The sequence below is a fragment of the Balaenoptera borealis genome (assembly GCF_965194805.1).
Source record: "Balaenoptera borealis genome assembly, chromosome: 18".
In the NCBI taxonomy this organism is placed as follows: Eukaryota; Metazoa; Chordata; class Mammalia; order Artiodactyla; family Balaenopteridae; genus Balaenoptera; species Balaenoptera borealis.
In genome coordinates, this window is record NC_138877.1 from 51,320,410 (window position 1) to 51,341,458 (window position 21,049).

The window sequence follows — 21,049 nt, forward strand, 5'->3', positions numbered from 1 at the left end:
TGCTGCAGATTAGCCTCAGAGAGAAAAAACCTCTACTAGTCATATCTATCATGCTCTAAAGGGCACTGTCTATTCATACACTTACTAAAGCTATTGTCTGCTGAATTTAAATAACAAACACCAAAAAATTATAGCCTATCTATTGAAAATGGGAACTGTTTGCAACACTTTTTACATCATAATGTAACACAAACATATTCCCCTCTCCCCCCACCCCACAAATTTGCAGCAGAAAAGGACAACAATAACATGTATAATTTTTACTGGATTATGCTCTAACTTAGATGGCTGAATTGTGCACAATTTAATGATTACAAAGTACCCAAAATGCTGCTGAAATCAAGTCTCTATATTTAACTTGTTACCCCACGTCTATCTTCCATGGTGGTCTAACTAGATACTTGCCCACTGTGATTATTGACAGAAGGTTCTTCCATTTTTGGAGAAACCACAGTTACTAGTTTTAGCTGTAAGAGCTCCCTTTCTCCTCCTCATCAGCAAGCCTAGGCAAGATTCCACAGACTGTATGTTTTCCTGTCTGTCCCCACCTACAAATCCTTTATCTATTCAGGGAATAGGAAAAATGCAGGAGTCCCCTTTGTGAATCGTTTGTAATCAAAAGTCCTTTAAAAATTCTGATTAGGACAGGAATGAGTGGTATAAAAAGAAGTAAACTTGTGGAAACTGGAAATGGCAAGGAGTTGAGTTTTCTTCTCATTCTTTAGCACAAAATTCTGGGCTTACAACCTTTAAAATCCTATTATGAAAGACAACCACATTACAAAAAATTGAAAATAATACAAATATTAGTGATCCCAGTAATTCACTCCATAACTTTTTTTCTTTGGATTAAAAAAATACAATTTTTTAGGGAATTCCCTGGCGGTCCAGTGGTTAGAACTCACCACTCTCACTGCCAGGGCCCCAGGTTCGATCCCTGGTCAGGGAACTAAGATCCTGCAAGCTGCACAGTGTGGCCAAAAAAAAAAAAAGTACAATTTTTAAAATCATGTCCAATTAAAAAACACAGAGTCGTAAAATAAAAGAATAGGAACACAGGATATGCACTCAATTGAAATATTTTGAAGAAGAAAATTGACAACTGTTGCTTTGCAGCAAATATATGATCTCACTAGCAAGGTAGAAAAATGAGGAATTCATTATCTTTTTAAAAAGTCATAGGTAAACCAGCACAGTAGTTAGGAGCATGGATGTTAGAGTCAAACCTTCTGGTTCCAAAGCTTGACTTTGCCACAGAACTCTTCCTGTAAGCTTGGACAGGTCACCTCAGTTTCCTTTTCTGTAAAATGACAATACTCATTGTACCTACTTTGTCATGGTTTGATGAGTTAATAATAGGAAATACTTAGAAAAGATCCTAGAATATAATAGTATATGATGAAATTAAATTATTGTTACTATTCTTCAGTTTCTAGTATTTTTAAAATAAATACTGACCCACAATGAAGAATAATTGTATTTCTAGTCTCTGAAAGGTTCATTAAATAATAATGAATGATAAATTCCTTTTTCAATTTGAAAACAAAATTTAGTAATCTCTCAGAATATTATTATAAACTATGTTTCAGAATTAAAACCCTTCCCCACAAAGAAGAATATACTTTTCTATGTTTTGTGCTATCATTTGATAGGAGGAAGCTATTATACCAGGAGTTGGAAACTCTACACTGAGAAAAACCATTCACGCTGACTGCAAATGTTACCAGTGGGAGGAAGATTCTAGTATACCTAATTTCATCACTGATAAATCTATGAGTGACAATAGGTCTGCCTTTGGACTAAGTCTAAGAAATTCTCTTCTCACATGCAAAATATTTTTGCTTAATTTTATGGTCTACAGCTTGAGAGACATTTTTTATCATTTAGAATTGATAAGGCAGCCAGTTTCCTGCCCTAGAGATTTTGTCAGATAAAATCAGGTTTTATCAGATTTCATCTTATTTTATCAGATACAACTCCCGATTTTCTTTTAACCTAAGTCATGATTATAATCTTCTCTGTGCAAAAGGGAATATTTTTACTAGATCATCTGTGATAAGATTTGTGACTAGTTTTTCCCGCAAAATATTTAAGTTTTGAAATTATTTCCTCTTTCCTCCAGGACACTATAAATAAACTTTTCCTATGTGACTATTTGGTTTTCTTCAAAATATATTAGATCATACTTATCACAGCCATATTCTCTATTTCAAGTAGAGAAGATGCTGTGTATTGCCTAACTTAGCAGGACTTTTTGTTCAGATTTCCAGATAAGGCATAAAATCGGCTTTAAAAATAAAAAGGGTAGGCTGTTTCCCACAGAGTCCACCGGTGTTCATAGGATGAGAAACTGGCCCCCGTGTTGTTTGATAAAAAAGGAATTCCTAGTACGGAGCTATTTTTAGCACATCTGACGGAACATCAGTGCCATCCACATTTCCTTAACATGTTGTGCTATATTCTCCCCCCGAACATTCCAGGATTGCTTCATTACCCAAAGTAACAGGGAGAAGTCACTTAAGATTTTTCTCTCACAAAGGAGAAATGAAAAGCTGTTATTATTATACTAACACATGTTTCTCTTTCTGCATCAAATATACAACAGCATTTGTACCTCTGCTAAAAATGATCACACACACTGAGAGATGGACCAAGCCCTCCCGGAATTTTTAATTTATTTTGTGACTGCAACATCAATATGTTTAAATTACATGTTTATTTCTGTCTACATTTTGGATGTGGCCCCTAGTGACTAAAAATAGAAGTTTGTGTTACTTTGCTGCATTGATTTCTTTTCCTAAGCAATTGACTAAGTTAGTTGTTGACTTCTTTGTACAGTGAGATCTTGGATAAAAACAACATGCTGTCTCTCTCTTTTAAATAGAACACAAAAACAAGTAAAGAAATGTTTTTAAAAATCTGTTAAGCAAAACCTTGGTCAAAGTATAATCTGATTGTCCATACATAGAAAGCTTGTATTATAATTGTTCTTGAACATAATTGTAACATCTCTCCCCATTCCCAAATATGCAATTTTGATTTAACACCAGGTTGATAATCACCTGACCAAAATTAGATTTCTTGATCATGTACAGACAGATAGCAAATTTGCAGGTTAGTAATGCAAATGGAAAGAAATAATTTTGGGTAATTTCCTTCTGACTAAAACTACTTTTATCACAGCTCAGTATCCCTGTTATCACATATAGTTTCCAAGACTTTATTAAAGACATTTGTCAGAAAGAAAATCTGGATTACAGGTAAGAGTAGTTGGATATATTCATATATATATATACATAGACTATAATAGAAGTTGGAACTGTGTATGGCTATGTGTGTGTGCGTGTGTGTGTGTGATAGCGTATAGGATCACATAATAATACAGTTTTCCTAAAGTTAGGAACTTGAAGGGTGACTATCATATAATGCCACACTCTTTGAGTTGCAAAAAAGTCTACTGAACTTTATAGATTTGAGGTTTAAAGCTTAAAGTTTTCCTTTGAATTTTTTCATTCTAAAACAGTTGACCACCTGGTTTTTAAAAAGAAGGGTTTCAAAATATTGCAAAAGTGAAATGACTCATAAAACAAAATCTAGACAAACTAGAAATAAATTTTAAAAATTAAAATACAAGTTTATTTTAAAAGCACATATGTTTTGCATTAAGGGGAAAGTGTAGCCTTCCCAATCATCTTTTTCTCTCAAATATTCAGAGTGCATTTTTAGCACATTGTGCCAACATTCAAATGTCAGTGGTTCATTATTTTAAAAACAGCATCTCTTTTAAATGACAAATATTGAAATATAAATTCTATTCTTTTCCTAGGGTCTTGTACACAACGTCTCTTTTATGACTTTGAGATCATTGCTAGGAAGCTTTTAAGTGTTCTTTTTGTATTCTTTTTTGGAATTCTGCATAGGAATTAAACCTTTTTTTTCCTGCTTGAGAAATGTTACCTGAGAGAAAATCACTTTTCAACTGTTGTGACTCCTTAAAATTTGTTTCTTCTCTTTTGTCGACAATACCCTTCCCAGCATCAGTGAGTTTCAAACATCTCTGTTTTGATTCAGGGATAGAGTATTATCATTTTTATATTAAAATGAAGAACATATTTGGGGATATATTGACACCTTGTCAGATGTATTAACCCCAGGGAGGATGTAAGGAGGGACACAGGGATGAATAACACTCTTGCCTGTGAGTCTCTACCGAGGGTTAGGAAAACATCCTGGCGTGTCCTTTTGTAGCTTATTGGTTTCCTGAGCTAAGTTAGGGATTAGGACGAGAGGCGTGGCTGAATCTCTTCCTGAAGATTGTGATTCTGAGACTCGGAGGAACTGAGACCCAAGTTTCCCACAGCAGAGCCAGAAAAATAAATAAATAATAATTAGGCCTGCACCTCTGACATTTAGCCACTCCTGTGGGTATTGTATCTAGGGCCTGATATATTTTCTTTTCCTAGTTGAGGCTGTAACTGCTTAGAGCAAAGAGCAGATATTTTGTTTGCACTAAATACATACATATTTTCTGAACTCTACAGATAATAAATAAAAATAATAACCAAATCCTTAAATTCCACTGAGGCTGCATGGGCCCTCTCCCTTGCTAGATAATCTGTAGGGCAAGGTGTTCTTATAAATTGATTCAAAAGGGACTACAGAGTGATAAATTTGTGGATTTTGTCAGAATGAGAATTTGTGCTCAAGATTTCATTAACCAAACCATTTTTGTAGATCTGTTATTATCACAGCAGAGTTTGGAAGGGCTTGAAGTTGCCCAGAAGTTTACCTATTCAATTCAACAAATAAATAGGCACCTATGATGTGCTAGGCTGGATAGCAGATGCTGGTGGGTATAGAAATGTATTCTAGTCTCTTATTTCTCTCATTTTCTCTTTATAGCTGGACCTCAACTTATTAAAAAAAATAAAAAGCCCACACCCTTCAGGGAGAGGATTCCTGGGGCTTTGGAATTCAACACCTTTGTCCTGACTTCACCCCTACCAGTTGTGCAACCAGAGCCTTGGCCTCTGTAAGTAAGCATGGTCTTCATGCATGTAGGACAGGTTGTAACAAGAGTTGTAGTGATGTATACAAGGTACATGAACGGGCACATGGTGACTTCTCTTATTTTCAAGCAGTAGGCAAGGCTGGACCCAGAATTCACTTCCAAGATGGAAGGAACTCAAATTCTCTGTTCATCTTGAAGAGCTAAAGAATTCGTTCCTTTTTTTTTTTTTTTTTATTGAGGTATAATTGTTTTACAATGTTAATTTCTGCTGTACAATGAAGTGAATCAGCCATACATATAAACGTATCCCCTCCCTCTTGGGCCTCCCTCCCACCCTCCCCCCCATCCCACCCATCTAGGTCACCACAGGGCACCGAGCTGAGCTCCCCGCACTACAGAGCAGGTTCCCACTAGCCATCTGTTTTACACATGGTCGTGTATATATGTCCATCCCAATCTCCCAGTCCATCCCACCCCTGCTTCCCCCACAACCGTGTCCACACGTCCGTTGTCTACGTCTGCATCTCTATTCCTGATCTGCAAATAGGTTCATCTGTACCATTTTTCTAGATTCCACATATATGCGTTAATATGTTGTTTTTCTCTTTCTGACTTACTTTACTCTGTATGACAGACTCTAGGTCTATCCATGTCTCTACAAACAGTATGGAGTTTCCTTAAAAAACTAAAAATAGAACTACCATATGACCCGCAATCCCACTACTGGGCATATACCCTGAGAAAACCATAATTCAAAATGAGTCATGTACCACAATGTTCACTGCAGCACTATTTACAATAGCCAGGTCATGGAAACAACCTAAATGCCCATCGATGGATGAATGGATAAAGAAGATGTGGCACATATATACAATGGAATATTACTAAGCCATAAAAAGGAAGTCATTCCTTTTTAAAGATATAGTTGACACTCTGAGGAGAACTGAATGCTGACTAAAATAAACCAGAATAGTAGTTATCATAAAAATTCTGATAAAATTACTTGGTATTCTTATACTTAAGAGCACGCCTATCCTAGGCAGAACTGAGAAATTACTTTGGTTTGTTTTCTTCACATTCACATCTCATTCAGGTTTCTTTCACAACTCACACCCTAACTTCCCAGAAGCTTCTTTCTCTACCCTAACACTGTTAAGTAGCCTATTATAGTGGGAAGCAAAGTCTCTCTGAGGTGTTGGCTGATACTGGTTAAAGCTCTGTCAGCTTACCAGCTGCTCTACATTTTAATAGGGGGTGTCTAGAACACACAGGGCTTTTCAAACCCGGGGAATCATGCTATCTGGTGAGGCAGACTGTCTTTTCTATAGCTACTCTCTCAGAAAGCTCATCCATCTTTATGACATTAACTTCCATTTCTATCCTTATGATTCTTAAAACTATGGGTCAAGCCTGCCTCTCCCTCCCAAATTCTGATTATGCAACTTCTTAATGGACATTTCAATTGATTGAACAGATATTCATGAGGCATCTCTTATGTGTCAGGTCAAGATCAATACCTGAAATGTATTTCAACTAGAATACCTTCTCTCTTGTGACTGTTGAGGGATCTCTTTACTCTGTTCTCCAGCATTTTGTACTATGCTTTGTCACCAAGTCCTACCAATTCTTCCTTGAAAGAATTGCCATCACCTTGTACTCAGAAGTTACACTAGCTGGCTGTTCCAGAAACAAGAATCTTACAGCCACAGTGTGTTACAGTTAGCACCTGCATACAGATCTCCTTCACTTTACAGAAGTGGCTCTGAGCTTGGCCACTCTACAGCCTGTGACCTTGCACAACTCATTAACTTTAATCTTGGTTTGATCATCTGCAAAATCAATAAAACCTGCTCTGACTCCCTCACAGGATTATTATAATGATCAGTTGAAATAGTGCTTAGGAAATAATTTTATATGTCATTTATTTATATTACACTGATGTGAATATAAAGTCTTGTTGTTTTCTATCTTGTCTTGAGTCAGACAGACTTGAGTTCAAATCTTGAATCCTCCACTCATTACTCATGTGATCATTAGAACCTCCATCTTTTCATTTACAAAATGGAGATGCCAACCTCCCTGCAGCTTGGTAGAAGAATTAAATAGAGGAACACCTGGGAGTGCACCAAGGACCCAGTGCCAACTTGTGTGCCACAATGCTTATTTTTCTTTCTGTTCTCATTGGTTTTGTTCTTTGTACACGTCTTTCTTAATCCAACCTATATAATTTAATTCTATTTTTGGAGCAACCTTGTATCAGCTAGCCAGATTGGTCAGTGAATTAATTTTCCGTGGCTGCCATAACACATTACCACACACTTAGTAGCTTAGAACAATGCAGATTTGTTTTCTTACAGTTCTGGAGGTCAGAAGTCTGAAGTCAGTCTCACTAAGCTAAAGTCAGATTGTTCCTTCTGGAGGCTTTGTGGAGTGATCCACTGCTTTGCCTTTTCAGCGTCCACAGGCTGCCTGTGTTCCTTGGCCCTTCCTTATGTCACTCCCAACTCATGCTTCTGTCGTCCCATCTACTACTTACTCTGAAATCCTGCCCTCCTTTTCCAAGGACCCTTGTGATGACATCATTGGGCCCATCTGGATAAACCAGGATACTCTCCTCATCTCAGGATCCTTAACTTATACACATCTGCACATCTGCAAAGTCTCTTTTGCCATTCATGGCCACATTCACGGGTTCTGGGAATTACGAAATGGATATCTTTGTTGGGGGAGGGGGTGTCATTATTCAGCATACCATAGTCATTTCCCAACGAAACACAGGTTTACTATGACCATTGTTACCTTTCTCTCTTTACCTATTTAATTACTCCTTCCTCAAAACTTCCCTTTTTCCCTTTGTCCAAATTCTACTTATTCTCTCTGAAGTGTACAGTTAAATCAATAGATCAGTAGATCTCCATCTATTAAAGTTGGGTTCTGTACCATATAGATCAATGCTTAGTTATGTGCTAATGTTTACTCTTTCTTGCCAGATTTAGGCTTCTCTCAGGCAGGGACACTAAACGTCCTTATACATTGTTTTTTAAAACCACACAGCACTCCTTCATTCATATAGTCATTCATCAAGGGGTTATCAGCATCTACTAATCTACCAAAAGCCAGGCCTTGCATTCTATGCAGGAAATACAAAGTTGAACACAGAACAGTCCCTATCTTTTGAGAACTCATTGAGTGATGGGGGTGTGGTAGAGACAGTAAAGCTCACCGTGTATTTTCCCAAAGTTCCCAGTCACCTTACAGGTCATGAAATGTGGGCAGTAGTGATATGTGTCACTTCTGGATTGTGGTCACTTGTGGGTCTTTGGTGTTGTTCTGTGCCACTGGGTACAGCTACAGGATGGTGGACTTCCATCCTGAGTTCCTGAGAGACTGTATAGCAGAGCTTCCTGAAAATTCATGTGGGACATGAAACATGTGGGAGATGCAAGATTTTGCTGTGTTGAACCACTGAGATTTGGGGGTTATTTGTTATTATCACATGCAGCCTGGCCCATTCTAATTAATACAGAAAAAGGCACACATGATCCTCTTTGGTGTAGTATGACAGTGTGGCTAAGAGTTGGAAGTGGAAAATTCTGTGGAGGAAGTACAGAGGGAACATTTGAGGTGGCTCTTAAAGGGGGACAGGAAAGCCTGAGATGGATAAGGTGTGAGAACAAGCATTTCCCCACAAAAGCAAAGAGTACACATGAAGGCTTGGAAGCCTGAGAGAGTCCAGTCAACAGAGAAGGGACACAATTTCTGAGGGAGTGAGAGGGAGACCAAAGGTCAGGGCTGGTGGGTGGAGAGAATTGTATAGCATTCTAAAGCATTTTATTTTCATTTTGTAAGCTAGAGGTTCTCGAAAAGCTTTTTAACAATTGTGTTCATTTATTTCTGCTTAACATAGTACTATAAGTACATTATATAAAGTTGGAAAGACATAGAAAAACAAATGAAAAGAATTATAATCAACGTTCATACTGTCACACTGGGCAAGAACTATTAATGCTGCTTTTGTTTTTCCTTCCTTCAAATATGTATATATATATATATATATACATATATGTGTGTGTGTGTGTGTATGTGTGTATGTATATGTATGTATACATATACATACATATACACACACACACACACATATATATATATACATATTTGACTTTTTTCCCTAAAAATTGGGATCATGTTTTATAGGCATTATTTTGTTTGTTTTTTCACCTTTCCAACTAAAATTCTTCAAAAAAAAAAATCTCAGTTTGGGCTGATAAAATTTCAGTGACTAAAAGATATACCATAATTTATTTAGCTATTTGGCATATAGGAAAAAATCCATTGTTACAGAAACTATCCTTTTAAGTAGACACATAAAAATTGGTTTTATTGAGGAACAATTTATATTGAATAAGATTTACCTATTTTAAGTGCAAATTTGAGGAGTTTTGACAACTGTATGCAGTTGTGTAACCACCAGCACAATCAGGATATAGAACATTTTTATCACCACCAAAAAGTGCCCTTGTGCCTCTCTGCACCACTATTTGCTGTGTCTTTCCATGGTACCTTAATACTCAAAGCATTTCTTTTCTAATCTGTAGTCACGTGGGCCTCTTGCACCCCCTTGTATCTCAAGTGCTCTGGGGAGTGAATGCCTGGCGCAGTGAAGTGCTCAATATGGCACCCAATTTAATTTTGTGAGTGCCATGTAAACTACATGCTTTTAAATTTTTATACATCTTTTACAAGTGAGGAACCTACATTTACACCTCATCATCACCCGGAGTCTGTACTTTAACATAGGGTTAATTCTTGGTGTTGTATATTATTTGGAGACTACGTACTTTTTAATTTGGTGAAACTCTGCCAAGCCATTTATGTTAATGCAGGAACAGATAACTATAAAAACACTATTTCATTTACATAGATCTTTCTTTCTTTTCTTTTTTTTGTTTCTAAATTCACTGATAACTGTCTTCCCCTTAACATATCTTTGTTTTCCCTTTTGCAACTTCTTGCATTGAATACTTAACTCATTAACTTTTCATTTTTAAAAACAAAACCATTTAGGGCTTCCCTGGTGGCGCAGTGGTTGAGAGTCTGCCTGCCAATGCAGGGGACACGGGTTCGAGCCCTGGTCTGGGAAGATCCCACATGCCGCAGAGCAACTAGGCCCGTGAGCCACAATTACTGAGCCTGTGCGTCTGGAGCCTGTGCTCCGCAACAAGAGAGGCCGCGATAGTGAGAGCCCCGCGCACTGCGATGAAGGATGGCCCCCACTTGCCGCAACTAGAGAAAGCCCTCGTGCAGAAATGAAGACCCAACACAGCCAAATAAATAAATTAATTAATTAATTTTTAAAAAAACCATTTAAAATTATACATTTATTTTTGTTATTAATTTCTAGTTTCATTTTGTATTGAAGTGAAAGAATATGTTTTCCATATTTTCTTTTTTGAGGGGATTAAAGAGGCAGTTTATTGATAGTTTCACGGTGGCCTTATATAAAATTAATGCTTGAAAATATTCAAACAATACTTGAATAGGAGATGAATTCTAAATATTTGTAAGATACCATTTTCCATATAAATATCTTTCTTTTCATTAATAGAATCAAATATTGTTAACATTCTTACATTAAATTAAATATTAATTTAAATTCTTATTTTGTTATTTAATACTCTACCCATTTTACGTCTTTAACTGAAGCTAAAAATACATAGAGAAAAGTGTATAAATAGTAAGTAAACATTTCAATAATATCACAAATAAAACACAGCAATGTAACCTCTAGCTAGGTCAAGAAATTTCTCCCCATGTCTTTTCTATTTACGTGATTTGTCAGACCCTGAGAGACGTATGTACTTACTGTTCCTAAACCATTGTTCAACATGGACATGCTCAAGTCCCTCCCAAGAGCTACTAATCTCAGTCTCAGTGGTACATCACAGCACCTGGGAAATTCTGGGGCAGAATTTGGGAACAGATGTTTTTCTCCCTGAATTTTAACTGTTTTGATTTATCTCCATATTCAAACTTTCACCAAATGATGCATATTTTCTAAAAGCTGTGTTTCTTCAAATAATTCATGCTACTGCAACCCTAGTTTGAGAGCTTATTATTTCTCGCCTGTAGCAGAATGCAAATTCCTCACACCATCTCCAAAGTTATCTTCCAAAAAAGAGTTAAGTCCAATTAGTCCCCTCTTGAATATTTAATGCCAACCAGTGCCTACAGAATAAAGTTTAAGTTTCTCAAAATGGCATCCAAAACATGTCATCATTGGGCCCATTCTGATTCCACAAATTTCTCCCCTCAACCCTTTGCTTACTCATCATTCCTCAAGTACAACTTCCTCAAATTCCTCAAAATGGTACCCCAGGCCTATCAGTATTTGGGCCCATGCTCCTTCTACTCATCTCTCTTCTCACCCCTTATAAACCACATAATGAAACTTGTTCTTCCTCAACAGCAACTTAACATGTTAGTCATTCCACCTGGAACGCCCTTTCCCTCCCTTCCTTTCTTATCTCAATTCTGCTCATTCTGAGAAACTCCCCACCCAACACCAGCTTTCCCATTCCCCAGTGATAATTAGAATTACACTTTCATCTAAGTTTTCACCATCAGATTTTAACAAGTTTTCAACACGACATCTGCCTCTTCTTGTAACTGAGGCCACTAACTGTTACTTGCAATCCGACTCCACTCATATTTCTAAGACTTACCTTAACCTTGTTGAGGAAGAATTTCAGAGGGTCTGGGTTACAAGGTCATCCTTGTTGTCATCCAATATTACTTTTTGACCCAATATTGGAAACTAGGTTTTGGCCTCCTTCTGGGAACCATAATTTCCACTTATGGAAATTAGATTCCAATTTTGTTACTAATATTCCTGGTACCTCTCTCCACCTGTAGGATCACTCCTTGCTATTGCCAAACTCACTCCTACCAAAAAGGTCCTGGCGGCATCCCCAAATCCCACCACACAGGCTGGGTCTCTTGTTCTGAGACACCTCCCTCTTGCTGATGACTGCCCTCCTAGCTCTCCAGGCATTGGTTTTGGGAGGATCGGAATCTTCAGCTGTGGCCAGCTGTTGCTAGTCCTGCAGTGACACTCTGGATTGCCACATTGATTTAAAGTAATATCTTTCCAGAGCTCACATTTAGCATTGTGATGTATTTTATACACCACACATATTTTTGTATCTTAGGGAAAATGCAATTAATGTGACGCTAGATAAAATTTTTTTGAAAGCTTTATTTTGCTCAAAAGGGTCAAAGTTGTGAGCTATCTATTTAACTATGGCTATTGAATGCCTTGGTTCATAATGTCACAGTGTTTTTACAAAATATTTCTGTTCTTATTTCTCTTGTTAAGAGGGAAAGTTGAGTGCCTAAAGAATTTACAAGAATAAAGTATTTAATGTTTAATGGCCTTGAAATAAGTTTTTTTTTCCCCCTAAAACATTGTTAATCATAGACACACTTTCAGCTTTATATTCTTTTTAAAAAAATCTGTATTTTAGGTTTATCCTGTATGGGACTCTCTGTGCTTCTTGGACTTGATTGACTATTTCCTTTCCCATGTTAGGGAAGTTTTCAACTATAATCTCTTCAAATATTTTCTCAGACCCTTTCTTTTTCTCTTCTTCTTCTGGGACCCCTATAATTCGAGTGTTGGTGCATTTAACGTTGTCCCAGAGGTCTCTGAGACTGTCCTCAAATCTTTTCATTCTTTTTTCTTTATTCTGCTCTGCAGTAGTTATTTCCACTATTTTATCTTCCAGGTCACTTATCTGTTCTTCTGCCTCAGTTATTCTGCTATTGATTCCTTCTAGAGAATTTTTAATTTCATTTATTGTGTTGTTCCTCATTGTTTGTTTGCTCTTTAGTTCTTTTAGGTCCTTGTTAAACATTTCTTGTGTTTTCTCCATTCTGTTTCCAAGATTTGGATCATCTTTACTATCATTACTCTGAATTCTTTTTCAGGTAGCTTGCTTATTTCTTCTTTATTTATTTGATCTTGTGGGTTTTTATCTTGTTCCTTTGTCTGCAACATATTTCTCTGTCTTTTCATTTTGTCTACCTTACTGTGTTTGACGTCTCCTTTCCGCAGGCTGCAGGGTTGTAGTTCCTCTTGCTTCTGGTGTCTGCCCCCAGTGGGAGAGGTTGGTCCAGTGGCTTGTGTTGGCTTCCTGGTGGGTGGGACTGGTGCCTGCGTTCTGGTGAGTGGAGCTGGATCTTGTCCTTCTGATGGGCAGCGCTGCATCAAGTGGTGTGTTTTGGGGTGTCTGTGGGCTTAGTACGACTTTAGGCAGCCTGTCTGTGGATGGGCAGGCTTGTGTTCCTGTCTTGCTTGTTGTTTAGTGTGGGGCATTCAGCACTGGAGCCTGCAGGCAGTTGGGTGGAGCCGGGTCTTGGGCATATACCCAGAAAAAAAACATAATTCAAAAAGACACATGCACCCTAATGTTCACTGCAGCACTATTTACAATAGCCAGGACATGGAAGCAACCTAAATGTCCATCAACAGAGGAGTGGATAAAGAAAATGTGGTACATATATACAATGGAATATTACTTAGCCATAAAAAGGAATAAAATTGGGTCATTTGTAGAGACATGGATGGACCTAAAGACTGTCATACAGAGTGAAGTAAGTCAGAAAGAGAAAAACAAATATCGTATATTAATGCATATATGTGGAATCTGAAAAAATTGGTATAGACGATCTTATTTACAAAGCAGAAATAGAGACACAAATGTAGAGAACAAATGTATGGATACCAAGGGGAAAGGGCAGGGTAGGATGAATTGGGAAATTGGGATTAACATATATACACTATTGATACTATTCATAAAATAGATAACTAATGAGAACCTACTGTATAGCACAGGGAACTCTACTCAATGCTCTGTGGTGACCTAAATGAGAAGGAAATCCAAAAACGAGGGGATATATGTATACGTATAGCTGATTCACTTTGCTGTACAGTATAAACTAACATAATATTGTAAAGCAACTATACTTCTATAAAAAAATCTGTATTTTAATGTAAAGTTTTTAAAATAAATCAAGGTTTGTATTCTTCCTTAAGCAGAATCCTTGAAAGGGCACGTGATGGGTTACAGATTTTGTTTTTAAAAATCTGACTGTGGGGCTTCCCTGGTGGCACAGTGGTTAAGAATCTGCCTGCCAATGCAGGGGACATGGGTTCGAGCCCTGGTCTGGGAAGATCCCACATGCCGCGGAGCGACTGAGCCCGTGAGCCACAACTACTGAGCCTGCGCGTCTGGAGCCTGTGCTCCACAACGGGAGAGGCCGCGACAGTGAGAGGCCCGCGCACCGCAATGAAAAGTGGCCCCTGCTCGCCGCAACTGGAGAGAGCCCTCGCACAGAAACGAAGACCCAACACAGCCAAAAATAAATAAATAAGTAAATTTATTAAAAAAAAAAAATCTGACTGTGTTAAATAAAATAGAAAAATAAATTAAAAATGAAAATTTAATATAAGTTTAAAATTATATGACCATTATCCAGATACAACAACTGCAAAGAGAGAAAAGATGCAAGTTTCTCTTTTCTTTTTTAATGCAATAGACGCAAAGTTCTTGACAATAAAATGAACCTAAATACATGCTAGATAATAATCAACTCCCCCTCTCCACTCTGGCTCATCCCCAGTCACTGCATGGATGAAGCATACCGTCTTCTCAAACCTCCCATTAGAGGAGTAAGAAACATGTTATGTATGGTAAGCAAAAAATAAAGTTCTTTTTCTCTCCTATTGCTTCATCCTCTCAGTAACCCAGGTGTTGTAGCCAGCCCAGTGTTCACCAGAACAGATGACCGGGGAAGCCATCACAGTCATCTGAGGGGTGCCCCTTCCCTAAAATAGCTTTCCCACTGCCTGCCACATGCCAGAGTTCTGCCACTGGAGATTAATTTGGGGGGTGGGTAAGGCTGTCTATTTCCAAGAGTGAGCTATAATAATTATATTTAAACATTTTTATCTTTCAGAGTATAAGACCTTCAGGTCCTAAAATATAAGACAGAGGGACTTTAAGTTGGCTAGGAGATAGAGCTGAAACGTAAAGGAAAAGAAGACCTAGATAATACAAATGAACTTATTTGTAAAACAGAAACAAATTTACAGTCATAGAAAACAAACTTATGGTTACCAAAGGGAAAAGAGCGGGAGAGGGATAAACTAGGAGTTTGGGATTAGCAGATACAAACTACCATATATAAAATAGATAAGCAACAAAGACCTACTATATAGCACAGGGAACTATATTCAATATCTTGTAATAAACTATAATGGAAAAGAATATGAAAATGAATCTGTATATGATGAATATATATAATGAAATATATAATGAACATATATCTATAAACGTGAATCACTTTGCTGTACACCAGAAACTAACAACAACATTGTAAATCAACTATGCTTCAATTTAAAAAAAAAGAAGAAGACCTAGCCCATTGAGAAGGGCTACAGAGAGAACATGTAGATAGTGGGGGACTCAAAAGGACAAGTGTCTCTTTCCTTCTTTTCTTTCCTTTCTTGCTCTCTTTAGTCTGGTTTGAGTGGGTGGCCCCTAGAACCACCCGATCACACCAGCACGTTCAGGCTTTTCGCAGCCGGGTAGTAGCAAGTGAAATTCTATCTTGTAACTCTTTAGTCTTATTCTCTGTCTTTAAAGCAAAAATCCAGAGAACAAAGAAACTCAATCTTTTTATGTTTTATACCTTGATATTTTAAATTACTAATAGAAAAGAAGCCAGAATCCATAATTATTTGGAAAAAAGCACGAGGAAAGGAGAGAGATCTTTATTGAGCTTATGTCAAAATATAACTTGCTTTGAAATTTCTAAAGATGAAAAATTACAGTGCATTGCATATAACTTTATATCATTATAATAGCTGATTCTTTTCATAATATGCTTTCTAAACATTTCTTTTTAAAACACTTTTGCTTTAATGTTCTTTCAGAACTCATATTGATTATTATTATATATTTTACAGAACCTAGTATACTTTTCTGTCTCAGAAAAACATAATTGAACATAATGGAAGTTGAACACTAAGTGAAAATTGTGGGAAAGCCTTATTTTGTCCTGAAAGATTGAAGCTGTGAGGTATTTGAGGGTGGGATGCATTTAATGCCAAAGTTAGTGCCATATGTACATGATTCTGAGCGCTTTACATTTATGATCAGTACAATGACGGATAAGGCAGACACTATTACTGTCCCCATTTTACATGGAGGGAAACAGACGGTTGAATTATTCCAGAGCCACAGAGCTGGGGTTTGAACTCAGGTAGTCCAGAGTCAAGATCAGAAGCAGTACTTTAGGTCACCTCTTTGGGACAACCTTGTGACTATGGAGAAAGGAATATTCGAGGATGAATCTTATTTTATAATGAGCTTCCTCTGGTGGGAAATGTATTTTTCTATTCAACTCTACAGGGAAAGGAAAAAAGCAAAAAAACAAACAAAAAAAGCACTGGAGTCTATCATTATATTCTCTTGATATACATGTTCATTTGTCACATTTCCCTGATGTTTCCCTAGTCATTATAGGGAAACAGTGGTCCAAGCTTAGCTCCTTCAGCCCAGCCCTGTGCTGTGGTTGTGTCTGGACCTGGTGAGGGGAGGTTGCATGACAGACTGGAGAACTTCCTGAGAAAGGACTTCTCACAGGCAGACAAGATACCCAGTTAAAAAAAAAAAAAGCCTTAGCTCTCGGCAAAGAGGGACAATTACAAATACAGCAAGAGATTTGGCTTCATCCATTTATCTCCTAACCCAGATGCTCATGAAGTCATGTCCGCATCCTGCGAGGGCTGTGGGGCTGTTTCAGCAGGAACTTTGTGAGACTTTGTGCTCCTCAGGGCACGAGGAGCGCTGCTTTGATTCTTCTACCTTTCTGAGAAAGGGGTTCTCTCTCCGCCGGGTGCAGAACCCTATGTGACATGCTGATGAGTCCGGCAGCACACGCCGTGGGCACCTCCAGAGGAGCACATTGGTGGTGCTGCACCGGGATGATGGCGGGCTGCCCGATCAGAGTTGAAACAAGAACCCACCTCTTGCTTCAAACTATATTTCACCTTATCAAAATATACATGCTCTTGGCTCCAGGCCATGGGGACAGGGACATCACTGGATACCATGGTGGTTAGAAATGGTGGCTTTGGAATGAGAAAATGTAAGTTGAAATCCTGGATTTGCCACTTTCCACTTCTGTGACCTTAGATAAATCACTTAACCACTCTAAGCCTCAGTATTCTCATCTATAAAATGGGGATAATGACAGTTTCTACTTTGCACAATGGTTGATTTAAGTCAGGGATTGGCCAAGAGGCAGAACTTAGGATAGTATGTAAATAACTGCATACGATTTAAAATGTAACTATTTAAAATTTTAAAGGCTATTTTTATGTATGGCTTGTGCGCCATACATAGACAGGCAATGGACCGGATTTGGCCTCTGGACTGTAGTTTGCTAACCCCTTTATTAAATGAATGAGCTACCTTGATGCCTGGCACATAATGAGTAGTAGCTCATATGACTACCATTATTACTTAAGGCTCTTGCACTCAAGTAAAGCAAATCTTGAAAGCGAACCCAGAGGCTGGTTAAATTATGTACTTATCAATGACAGAGAATTTTTATTTTCTTAGCAATAGAACCTCCCCCTATTCCCTCAAACCTATGCAGGGATTTTCTTCCTTCCTCCCGCCCTTCCTCCCGCCCTTCCTTCCTTCCTTCCTCTTCTCTCTCTCTCTCTTTCTCTTTCTTTCTTTTTCTTTTTTGAATGAACACTTTCATAAAAGTTCTGACACAGAAACTCCCAAGAGGCAGTCTTTGGAAACAATAGATGACATGTTTTTTAAGGTGGAAAGGAACAGCTAACTTCTGATTTTCTTTCCTTTCCTTTTTTTTTTTACTTGTTGGGGTTTCCAAACTGAGAGTGAAAGCTGAATTGTTCAGTACAACAAAAGAAATGATAAGGATTGTGTGTCTGTTGGCAGATGGGTATAGAGTTAAGGAGACGGAGAGATGCTTGGATTGGAAAGGGGCCTTGAGGAAAGAACAAATGTGGTTTAAATAAATATTTTAAAGTATTACACTGAAAACTTTTCCCTATTTTCCCCACAACTCGCATTATTTGCTCATGTTTTGTTAAGCTGGATCTCTTTTAGGGTGAGAAAATAGGGAATGTGAGAAGGGTCTCACTGTGGACACAGGGCAAAGCCACAGTCAAACATGGAGTCTGGTCACCTGAGTTTCATGCAGTTTAGTTCATTGACTGAGAACACAGTTTAGGGGTCAGAACTGGTTCCAACCTAAAACTCCAGTTTTTTTTGTTTTTTTTGGTTTTTTAAATTAGCAGTACAGGTTGGGAAAGCTACTTGACTTCTATCAGTGTTAATAACTTTACTTGTAAAATAAGTAACACTCACTGTTTTCCTAATGAAATCATGTCTGTATAACATTTAGAACAGAATCTGCTAAGGAATGCATGCCCTTGAAGGGCTAATAATTATTGTACATCTTAACAGTGTACACTGGGAGACATTGCTGGTGGGAATTGCAGGTAATCAGGCCAAGCAGCTCCTCTGCGGGCAAAGGCTATGGACTCTACAGGAGGACGCCAGAGGCAAGAAGACCACAATGGCATAAAGTATCAGTGATGAACGTTTCTGAAATTCTTCTGTAAAAGTCACCCAAAAGCAAATGAGGGGAAGCCTGTAGTCCTGGGCTCTGGTGGAGCAGCTCCAAACAAACCCCAGACATGGGATATCAGATAAGAAGAGGTTCCATGTTTAGACTTGTTGGGTCACCCCAGAAGTACCAGTGATGGCTGACAGCACTTGCCTATTGAATCTTTTGGATTAGATAATTCTCTGTGATGGGGGCATCCTATGCATTGAAGAGAATTTAGCAGCATCCCTGGTTTCTACCGGAGAGAAGCTAGTTAGCACCTCCTCCAGGTGGGAAAACTGAATATGTCTTATTAGCTGGTAGCCTAACGTCCCCTGGGGAACAAAATCATCCCTGGTTGAGGAACACCGATCTATGTGGACAGTTTCATTCTCCTCTAAGGACTTTCAGAAATAACTATACTGGGTGGACTTTATGGAAAACTAAAGGCCCTTCAGGAGCAGGTGGGGGAAAAGCTGGTGAAACACAAGTTACACATACAGGATACAAAAGCTGAAGGATATGCGCACAAGAGTAAACTGTATAGGGCTTTTTCAGGATGTGTGATTTCTTTTCTCAGTCTCAGCATAGAACTGAATATCCTGAAGTATAAACTGTTAAGTGTTAGCTTCTGAATCCCAAAAGTCTAGAGACCTTCTAATGCCATCTTTGGCCCTTAGGGCCTTTACATTGGCTGTTCCTTTGCTTAAAAACCTCCTCCCTGAGGACCAGTGCCTCCACAGCCACCTTTTTTTTTGCTCTACCATTGTATCCTGTGATGGTTCATTTTATGTGTCAACCTGACTGGGTCATGGCGTGCCCAGATATTTGGTCAAATACTATTCTAGGTGTGTCTGGGAGGGTGTTTGTGGGTAAGATTAACATCTGAGTTTGTCGATTGAGTAAAGCAGACTGCTTTCCCTAGTGTGGGTGGGCCTCATCCAATCAGTCGAAGGTCTGAATCGAACCAAAACACTGGCCCTCTTTCAAGTAAGAGGCCACTCCTCCTGCCTGATTGGTTGAGATGGACCCTCAGTCTTTTCCTACTTTTAGACTCAAACAGAAATATCAGTTCTTGTTGGGCTCAGAGCATGCTAGCTTTCTAACTGGAACAGCTTTCCTGGTTCTCAGGCCCTCAGACATGGACGGGAACTACACTATTGGCTCTTGGGTCTCCAGCTGTCCAACTTCAGATCTTGGAACTCTTCAGCCTCTACAATCACAGGAGTCAGCTCCTTATAATAAATCTCTCTATATACATGAAGATGTATATATGTATAATGTCCTGTTTCTCTGTAGAATCCTAATATACAACTGCCGCTCCCCATTCCTTGACCAACTCCTCTGCATCTTTCCTATCTCAGCCTAGATATAATCTCTGAGTATCCTTCCCTGAACCTTTAGATTGACTAGATGCCACTTCTTTGGACTCTAGCCTGCTTAGTGGTCTATTGCATCCTTTAAAGTTTCCTCAAGGAAGAAAGCATATCTTCCTCCCTCATGTAACCCCACGGCCTAGCGTGGTGTCTTACATAGAGCTGGCAATCACAAGGAATTTGTTGAATAAATGCTTAATTGGGGCTTCCCTGGTGGCGCAGTGGTTGAGAATCTGCCTGCCAATGCAGGGGACACGGGTTCGAGCCCTAGTCTGGGAAGATCCCACAGGCCGCGTGGCAACTGGGCCCGTGAGCCACAATTACTGAGCCTGCGCATCTGGAGCCTGTGCTCCGCAACAAGAGAGGCCGCGATAGTGAGAGGCCCGCGCACCGCGATAAAGAGTGGCCCCCACTCGCCGCAACTAGAGAAAGCCCTCGCACAGAAATGAAGACCCAACACAGCCAAAAATAAATAAATAAAATAAAATAAATTTATAAAAAAATAAATAAATAAAATAAATAAATAAATGCTTAATTGCTTAGTAGGAAGTAAGCATGGCTTGAATAAACATATTTTTATGTTGTTTAAAAATCTCTCTATATTTCAGCTACTACTTAGGAACAAGTACCATTTTATTAATAAAGCACCGTAGAAGTCATTGCTATTTCTTGAAACCAAAAAAAAAAAAAGTGATATCAGATTTAGAAGCAACCTGGTGAGTGGGAAAGGATCCACTAATGAAGCTAAAACCTACTATAAAATGTGAAAGTTGAAGAGCCCTTACCTCACTTTGGGTAGAATAGTGTTCTCTTCTGCATTTTTTAAAGATTGTACCTGGAAACTATTTTCCCCATTTTATGCCCTGTTATTGATTGTCCTGCTCAGTGGATTTTTGCATTAGAGGTCTATTCATGCCTGGTTTGCCCTGAGGGAAAGGATGATACAGAA

At 38.5% G+C, this 21,049-nt stretch overlaps 1 long non-coding RNA gene across 2 annotated transcripts in view; it reads left to right on the forward strand.

Annotated features, from left to right (window-relative positions):
- The window catches only part of LOC309615935, a 58,639-nt gene that overhangs the window by 19,577 nt on the left and 18,013 nt on the right, over positions 1–21,049 (forward strand). Inside the window, exon 2 of one of the 2 annotated variants that reach the window (XR_014237149.1) lies at positions 4,903–5,032. This is a non-coding gene — a long non-coding RNA (uncharacterized lncRNA). Of the gene's footprint in view, positions 1–1,888; positions 5,033–21,049 lie in introns of those variants that run through there. The other variant, XR_014237150.1, reaches the window with a different exon arrangement.